We start from the raw sequence: 9785 nt of genomic DNA on the forward strand, positions 1-9785 counted from the left end.
TTCAGCTGCTACCCTCAACACCGACTCCCCTCAATGCTGTCTGCCTGCTCCCAGCATCTTCAGTGGACTGCCACAAATGCCACCAGAGTCCAAGCTCCAGTCAGGAGTCTACAGATCTCTTGCATCTTCCAAAAATACATTCATTTTCCTGTCTTTTCTGCTCATAAGTAAATTTGGTATTTTCTGTGATGCTCTTGTAAGGGAGGTCTTGAGGGAAGTTTGCCTGTTGTGGTGACCTTTCACCCTGCCAGCTTCACTCTGCCTCCCAATATGCAATGCTGATTATATACTCTGCCTAATCTGAATGTCAAACGGAAAACATGAAAAGAATAATTGTCAGGAATATAATCAAATGCACTGGTTTGCACAAGAAATGTTGTTGTACCATACAGTATTACTGTGAATAATCACAGTGTTTGTTTAGAAAACAGATCATGTAAGCACTCAAGTTTCAGAAGTAAAGCCATTTGTGATGTGGCATGCTTGTATTTCTAAAGAATGTATATACTTATCAGCATCAAAGATTGACCAGAGGAGTTAAAAGGAATAAATCCTGCAAATATTAGGGGATCAAATGCTTTTGCAGGTCAAATAATTATAAAGGGATTATGCATGGAAAATCTATATCCGAGTGCTTGTCATCCTGGTGAGGCCTTGGGAGAAGTAACGTGTAACCCAAAAATAAAAACAAAAACTAATATTTGAAATTGCATTTATATGTACTTGTAAACTTGTGTGGGGGAAGGAAATGTGTTAAATCCATTAATCCTCTGCCCAATTGGCAGACATTTAAATAAGCAGATGGGTGCCAAACACCTCTGTAAAACTTGACATCAAAATAAACTTTTTTCTTACAAAGAGGATGATAATGTGGTAGCATGATTACAAGTGGTTACATTTCCAAAGCGATCATGAAATTATCACAAGTCAAACCAAATGTTGTACAATAAAAGAACCAGTAATATCAACAAAACAGTCCTGATGAATTATGGTATGATATGAACTTTTTTACCTAACATCTGCCTGGACCATCAGCAGATCTGGAAATTCCAACCAACAAAATCCCAGATTAAAAATAATTCTGGGAAGGTCTTTAGGAGACTGAGTGCCTTGCTGGGATGTGCCTTTTAAGAGAATATGGAAGCAGTTTAGCAGGAAGAATTCTCTTGATGGGATCTCAGTCCAGCCCCTGGCTATAGGGTGTGGACAGAGTGTGCAAACTGTGATAATTGAGACTCAATGGTTGACAGAATAGCTGAGCTTTGAGGCAATTGGGAAGAGATTGGCCATGAGCAAGATGGCCGCCTCTCACTTAGATTATCCTTTTTAGGAGGGAATTTAGCTCACAGACAGGGAGAGATGATGAGAGCCTGAGAACTGAAAGTATCTCATTGCATGGGATCTGAACAGAGAAAAGGTCTAGGCAACAGAAAGTCATAGAGAAGGGAATCTGGGAGCTTACAATCTGATACAACGATAGAGGAGAAATCTTGTGGCATCCTCACTGTAGCTCCACAGTGTTGGAGTTTTATTTGCTCTTTGTTTGCAGGATTTTTCTCCATGATCCTGGAGATACGAGTTCCAGCTGGAATATTCCGGGGAGTTCTCCTTTGGGGATTTCTTTTCAGAAGCAACCAGGTGATACTTTCAATTGTGACTTTGATATTTGCTTAAAATCTCTCTAGACATGATTCTCTAAAACTTTTTGAAATCACAAGCTCGTGGGTTAATTGTGACTGCCAGGTGGCTAAATGATACTGGAATTCACCCTCCTCCACCATTTTTAAAGGTCACTTCCTTTTCCTACACTTTGTACTTTTTTTACCATTTGTACATTGTTTACCTTGTTTTCCTGATGTGTCATGGATTCATTAGCTCCTACTTGTCAAATTCTAATTCCTTCATTTAGCTTCTATACCATTCACCATTTCTGGAATTTTGATACCTAAGGGGATATTTTCATCATGATTTGAGGCTCCTCTATTTGACTAAGCAGTTCATTCTCTACTCATCAACTTTATAGCCACCTTTCAAATCATTCCTAATTGTTCTACTTTTATCTAGTTTTGAAGAAATTCTCTATTTCTGATTTGATGTCCTAAGCGTCCCTTTCGCCATAAGAGCTGTACATCATCAGGTCCTTTTTTGGTTGCTCATTTTTCACACACGCTTCTTCAACCTCCAGTGGAAGGGATGACTGTCTTGAGCTTGTGTCTATTACACCTCTTAGCTTCTACAGATCAACCTTGGTCTCTTGTTGGTTTCTAATACCTCTCATGGCTGTATCCTCCTCATAGAGATGTGGTCATTAGGCTGCTGACCTAAGCTCTGGTCCTTCCTCGGGCCGGGCATTTGCTCCCTCCAGAATACCACCACTCCTGTGCATCTTGGAACCACACCTCTGAATCTCAATAAAGAGCTAAAGAGCAAACCATTAGCAGCTGCCCCTGCACCCAGGGATATAATAGCGGTAAACTTCAAAGACCACTTTTCTATCCCTGGTACTGGTGCCGCTGCTACCACCACCACTGCTGCCTCACTGCTGCTGCCTTCTGCCAGCACCTTCAGGTACCTGCCATGCCAAAGGCCAACTCCACCTCTGCTTCGGTGGACCTTACCTTGTGTCTTCTTCAGCTGCCTCGTGTGTCACAAAGGAATCACTGTGAGTTTTTCCTGGCTATCCTTCTCATCAATTGATTAAGGATGTTCTATCATTCAATTGTAGGGGAGATTATGGGGGAGGTTTGACCTGTGTTGTGACCTCTCACTCTGTAACCCCTTCAGAGAAGCCCAATGTGCAGAGCTCAATATACCATTCCTTTGCTGAATGTCAAAGAATTAGATGGAAAAATTATCCTCCTCATCAAAATGTAATCAAATGCATTCTTTTCTCCAGGAAAAGTTCTTTTGTTATGCTTATAGGCTGTACCTATAAAAAATATCCTGTAAGTAAACAAGTCTCAGGTGGGACGCCATTTCTAATTTTGAATACTTGTATTTCTAAGAAAGATTTCTCATCTCTTATACTGGGAGCAACAAAACAACTGATAAGGAAAAAGAATATTAGAGCACAAGACCCTTTTCAACATCAGACAGCAAGATTGTGCTTCATAAATCGCAAGACAAAATGAAGAGTGAAAAAGGAGATCCTCTGAACAACTGTCAGAGAACCAAATGAGACAATGGATAGTATAGCAACTCTTGGAAACTGGATATGGAAATGAGCTTCTACTGTTAGGAAGATGGTGTTAACTTGGTAGATTGGCAAGAAGTGTTTCTATTGCAAAGACCATGATAACATTAGCAGAGGTCAAACCAGGGACTATATTAAAACAGGACTGATGAAATGTGGTGGTAAATTAAAATATTTTCCCCATAAATCTGTGTTTAGAACCTCAACAGGTCTGGAAACAGAAACCAAACCAAACAAAACACTGCGAGATGATCATGAGAAAGTGAATGTCTAACTTGGAGGTGCCTTTCAAGAGAACATGAAAAAGCATGGAAACAGCCAAACAGAGAAATTCCATGTGGGCATGTCAGCCGGGCTCTATCAGAATGAGCAGTTGGCATAGTATCCTGAGCAAAGCTACTGTGGTCAACAGAGAATGTCTGAGCTTTCAGACAATTTAGGAGAGATGGCCTCAGAGCACGGTGGCTCCTTTCACCTTGATGATCCAACTTGGGGAGAGACTTAGATCACAGAAAGGGCAGAGATGATAAGAGACAGAGAAGGGAAAATGTTTAAGTCTGCGGCATCTGAGCACACAGAATTTCAGGTCCAGGAGAAAACAGAGAGAAGAGACTTCAGAGCTGGCAATTCTATAGAAGACTAGAGGAGAAATCTTGTGTCATCCTCGCAGTGATTCCAACATATTAGAAATATTATTTGCTGTTTAATTGCAGTCTTTTATTGTTGACCCTGAAGCTCGGGGTAGTAACTAGAACTTTCCTGGCAGTTCTCACTTGGGGGATTTCTTTTTGGAGTTCACTCATGCATTCCTTCAATTGTGACTTTGCCTTCTGCCTACAATTGATCTGGACATGTTTCTTAAAATTGGATGTCAAGACTCGTTGGTGACTCATGTGTCAGTTAGTCCACTGATTCTGCAATTGTCTTCCATTTATTTGGCAATTCAGTTGCTGTTCCTGAGGCAGTTCACATTTTCTCCTGTTATTTCTCCATGCTTCTCCCCTTTGATTACCTGTTTTTCTTGATGTGTCATGGATTGATTGGCTCATTGTCCAATTCCAATTTCTCAGGATTTAATTTCTTCACTGAACCTTTTAACATTTCACCATTTGTTGAAGTCTGATAGCTAAGGACTTAGTTTTGTTGGATTTGGGCCCCTGTATTTTATCAGGTTTCTCATTTTGTAATCATCATTTTGGTATCTACCTTTCAAGTCTTTTACCAATTTTTCTGTTACTGCTCTGGGTGTTAAGATATTGTCTATTTCTGAGTAGATGTCCTAAGCTTGCCTGTCACCACAGTCACTTTCAATCATCATGTTCTTTTCTGATGTGCTCATTTTCCCTCCCACTCGCTCACTTTGGTCTTTAGGAGGATACAGTTGGTATATGCTCTCCAGTGGATGCATGACTTCTTTCATGGGCTTCTGTCTATTACATCCTTTTGCTTTCACAGCTCAATCTTGGTATCCTGTATATTTGTGGTGCCTCCATCACGGCATCCTCCTGGTAGAGGCCTGCTCACCAGCCTGCTGACCTTGGCTCTGGTGCCTACTCATGTAGGCCATGTGCACCCTCCTGACTACTGCCACTAGTCTCCATCTTCAACCTGCATCTGTGTGAACTGGGTAATGGACGACAAAGCTACCACTTAGCACCTGACCCAGTGTTCTGGGATAGATAGGCGATCTCCTTGCAATCCACCTTTCCATCCTGGGCATTGGTTCAGCTGCTACCCTCACCACCGACTCCCCTCAATGCTGTCTGCCTGCTCCCAGCATCTTCAGTGGACTGCCACAAATGCCACCAGAGTCCAAGCTCCAGTCAGGAGTCTACAGATCTCTTGCATCTTCCAAAAATACATTCATTTTCCTGTCTTTTCTGCTCATAAGTAAATTTGGTATTTTCTGTGATGCTCTTGTAAGGGAGGTCTTGAGGGAAGTTTGCCTGTTGTGGTGACCTTTCACCCTGCCAGCTTCACTCTGCCTCCCAATTTGCAATGCTGATTATATACTCTGCCTAATCTGAATGTCAAAGGGAAAACATGAAAAGAATAATAGTCAGATATGTAATCAAATGCTCTGGTTTGCACAAGAAATGTTGTTGTACCTTACACTGTTACAGTGAATGATCACAGTGTTTGTTTAGAAAACAGATCATGTAAGCACTCAAGTTTCAGAAGTAAAGTCATTTGTGATGTGGCATGCTTGTATTTCTAAAGAATGTATATACATATCTGCATCAAAGATTGACCAGAGGAGTTAAAAGGAATAAATCCTGCAAATATTAGGGGATCAAATGCTTTTGCAGGTCAAATAATTATAAAGGGATTATGCATGGAATATCTATATCCGAGTGCTTGTCATCCTGGTGAGGCCTTGGGAGAAGTAAGGTGGAACCCAAAAATAAAACCAAAAACTAATATTCGAAATTGCATTTATATGTACTTATAAAAACGGGTTGGGGGAAGGAAATGTGTTAAATCCATTAATCCTCTGCTCAATTGCCAGACATTTAAATAAGCAGATGGGTGCCAAACACCTCTGTAAAACTTGGCATCAAAATAAACTTTTTTCTTACAAAGAGGATGATAATGTGGTAGCATGATTACAAGTGGTTACATTTCCAAAGCGATCATGAAATTATCACAAGTCAAACCAGCTGTTGTACAATAAAAGTACCAATAATGTCAACAAAACAGTCCTGATGAATTATGGTATGATATGAACTTTTTTCCTAACATCTGCCTGGACAATCAGCAGATCTGGAAATTCTAACCAACAAAAACCCGGATTAAAAACAATTCTGCGAAGGTCTTTAGGAGACTGAGTGCCTTGCTGGGATGTGCCCTTCAAGAGAATATGGAAGCAGTTTAGCAGGAAGAATTCTCTTGATGGGATCTCAGTCCAGCCCCTGGCTATAGGGTGTGGACAGAGTGTGCAAACTGTGATAATTGAGACTCAATGGTTGACAGAATAGCTGAGCTTTGAGGCAATTGGGAAGAGATTGGCCATGAGCAAGATGGCCGCCTCTCACTTAGATTATCCTTTTTAGGAGGGAATTTAGCTCACAGACAGGGAGAGATGATGAGAGCCTGAGAACTGAAAGTATCTCATTGCATGGGATCTGAACAGAGAAAAGGTCTAGGCAACAGAAAGTCATAGAGAAGGGAACCTGGGAGCTTACAATCTGATACAACGATAGAGGAGAAATCTTGTGGCATCCTCACTGTAGCTCCACAGTGTTGGAGTTTTATTTGCTCTTTGTTTGCAGGATTTTTCTCCATGATCCTGGAGATACGAGTTCCAGCTGGAATATTCCGGGGAGTTCTCCTTTGGGGATTTCTTTTCAGAAGCAACCAGGTGATACTTTCAATTGTGACTTTGTTCTTTGCTTAAAATCTCTCTAGACATGATTCTCTAAAACTTTTTGAAATCACAAGCATGTGGGTTAATTGTGACTGCCAGGTGGCTAAATGATACTGGAATTCACCATCTTCCATCATTTTTGCAGTTCACTTGCTTTTCCTACACTTTGTACTTTTTTTTTTACCATTTGTACATTGTTTACCTTGTTTTCTTGATGTGTCATGGATTCATTAGCTCCTACTTGTCAAATTCTAATTCTTTCATTTAGCTTCTATACCGTTCACCATTTCTGGAATTTTGATATCTTAGGGGATATTTTCATCATGATTTGAGGGTCCTCTATTTGACTAAGCAGTTTATTCTCTACTCATCAACTTTATAGCCACCTTTCAAATCTTTCCCTATTGTTCTGCTTTTATTTAGTTTTGAAGAAATTCTCTATTTCTGATTTGATGTACTAAGCTTCCCTTTCGCCATAGGAGCTGTACATCACCAGGTCCTTTTTTGGTTGCTCATTTTTCACACACCCTTCTTCACTCCCCAGTGGAAGCGATGACTGTCTTGAGCTTGTGTCTATTACACCTCTTGGCTTCTACAGATCAACTATAGTCTCTTGTTGGTTTCTAATACCTCTCATGGCTGTATCCTCCTCATAGAGATGTAGTCATTAGGCTGCTGACCTAAGCTCTGGTCCTTCCTCAGGCAGGGCATTTGCTATCTCCAGAATACCACCACTCCTCTGCATCTTGGAAACACACCTCTGAATCTCAATAAAGAGCTACAGAGCAAACCATTAGCAGCTGCCCCTGCGCCCAGGAATATAATAGCGGTTCATTTCAAAGACCACTTTTCTATCCCTGGTACTGGTGCCGCTGCTACCACCACCACTGCTGCCTCACTGCTGCTGCCTTCTGCCAGCACCTTCAGGTGCCTGCCACAACTGCCATGCCAAGGGCCAACTCCACCTCTGCATCAGTGGACCTATCCTTGTATCTTCTTTAGCTGCCTCGTTGTCACAAAGGAATCACTGTGAGTTTTTCTTGGCTATCCTGCTCATGAATTGATTAAGGGTGTTTGATCATTCTATTGTAGGGGAGATTATGGGGGAGGTTTGGCCTCTGTTGTGACCTCTCACTCTGTAACCCCTTCAGAGAAGCCCAATGTGCAGAGCTCAATATACCATTCCTTTTCTGAATGTCAAAGAATTAGATGGAAAAATTATCATCATCATCAAAATGTAATCAAATGTACTCTTTTCTCCAGGAAAAGTTCTTTTGTTATGCTTATAGGCTGTACCTATAAAAAATATCCTGTAAGTAAACAAGTCTCAGGTGGGACGCCATTTCTAATTTGGAATACTTGTATTTCTAAGAAAGCTTTCTCATCTCTTATACTGGGAGCAACAAAACAACTGATAAGGAAAAAGAATATTAGAGCACAAGACCCTTCTCAACAATATGCAACAAAACTGTGCTTGACAAATCGCAAGACAAAATGAAGAGTGAAAAAGGAGATCCTCTGGACAACTGTCAGAGAATCAAATTAGACCATGAATGGTATAGGAACTCGGAAACTGCATATGGAAATGTGCTTCTACTGCTATGAAGATGGTGTTAACTTGGTAGCTTGGCAAGAAGTTTTTCTATTGGAAAGACCATAATAACATTAGCAGAGGTCAAACCAGGAACTGTATTAAAACAGGACTGATGAAATGTGATAGTAAATTAAAATATTTTCCCCATAAATCTGTGTTTAGAACCTCAACAGGTCTGGAAACAGAAACCAAATCAAACAAAAACACTGCAAGATGATCATGAGAAAGTGAATGTCTAACTTGGAGATGCCTTTCAAGAGAACATGAAAAAGCATGGAAAGAGCCAAACAGAGAGAAATTCCATGTGGGCATATCAGCCAGGCTCTATCAGAATGAGCAGTTGGCATAGTATCCAGAGGAGGCTACTGTGGTCAACAGAGAATGTCTGAGCTTTGAGGCAATTGAGGAGAGATGGCCCCAGGACAAGTTGGCTCCTTTCACCTCAATGATCCAACTTGGGGAGAGACTTAGATCACAGAAAGGGAAGAGATGATAAGAGACAGAGAAGGGAAAATGTTTAAGTCTGTGGCATCTGAGCACACAGAATTTCAGGTCCAGGAGAAAACAGAGAGAAGAGACTTCAGAGCTGGCAATTCTATAGAAGACTAGAGGAGAAATCTTGTGTCATCCTCGCAGTGATTCCAACATATTAGAAATATTATTTGCTGTTTAATTGCAGTCTTTTATTGTTGACCCTGAAGCTCAGGGTAGTAACTAGAACATTCCTGGCAGTTCTCACTTGGGGGATTTCTTTTTGGAGTTCACTCATGCATTCCTTCAATTGTGACTTTGCCTTCTGCCTACAATTCATCTGGACATGATTCTTAAAATTGGATGTCAAGACTCGTTGGTTACTCATATGTCAGTTAGTCCACTGATTCTGCAATTGTCTTCCATTTATTTGGCAATTCAGTTGCTGTTCCTGAGGCAGTTCACATTTTCTCCTGTTATTTCTCCATGCTTTTCCCCTTTGATTACCTGTTTTTCTTGATGTGTCATGGATTGATTGGCTCATTGTCCAATTCCAATTTTTCAAGATTTAATTTCTTCACTGAACCTTTTAACATTTCACCATTTGTTGAAGTCTGATAGCTAAGGACTTAATTTTGTTGGATTTGGGCCCCTGTATTTTATCAGGTTGTTCATTTTGTAATCATCATTTTGGTGTCTACTTTTCAAGTCTTTTACCAATTTTTCTGTTACTGCTCTGGGTGTTAAGATATTATCTATTTCTGAGTAGATGTCCTAAGCTTGCCTGTCACCAGAGTCATTTTCTGTCATCATGTTCTTTTCTGATATGCTCATTTTCCCCTCCCACTCGCTCTCTTTGGTCTTTAGGAGGATACAGTTGGTCTGTGCTCTCCAGTGGATGCATGACTTCTTTCATGGGCTTCTGTCTATTACATCCTTTTGCTTTCACAGCTCAATCTTGGTATCCTGTATATTTGTGGTGCCTCCATCACGGTGTCCTCCTGGTAGAGGCCTGCTCACCAGCCTGCTGACCTTGGCTCTGGTGCCTACTCATGTAGGCCACGTGCACCCTCCTGACTACCGCCACTAGTCTCCATCTTCAACCTGCATCTGTGTGAACTGAGTAATGGACGACAAAACTACCACTTAGCACCTGACCC

General features: G+C 41.0%; 1 non-coding gene across 1 annotated transcript; it reads left to right on the plus strand.

Annotated features, from left to right (window-relative positions):
* Positions 1 to 4857: 4857 nt before the first annotated feature.
* On the plus strand, positions 4858 to 4916 carry MIR1545B-1 (microRNA mir-1545b-1). The gene has a single exon (NR_127612.1). It is a non-coding gene; the product is annotated as a microRNA mir-1545b-1 (primary transcript).
* Positions 4917 to 9785: the final 4869 nt, after the last annotated feature.

The sequence above is a fragment of the Monodelphis domestica genome, chromosome X (genome assembly GCF_027887165.1).
Source record: "Monodelphis domestica isolate mMonDom1 chromosome X, mMonDom1.pri, whole genome shotgun sequence".
Taxonomy (NCBI): Eukaryota; Metazoa; Chordata; class Mammalia; order Didelphimorphia; family Didelphidae; genus Monodelphis; species Monodelphis domestica.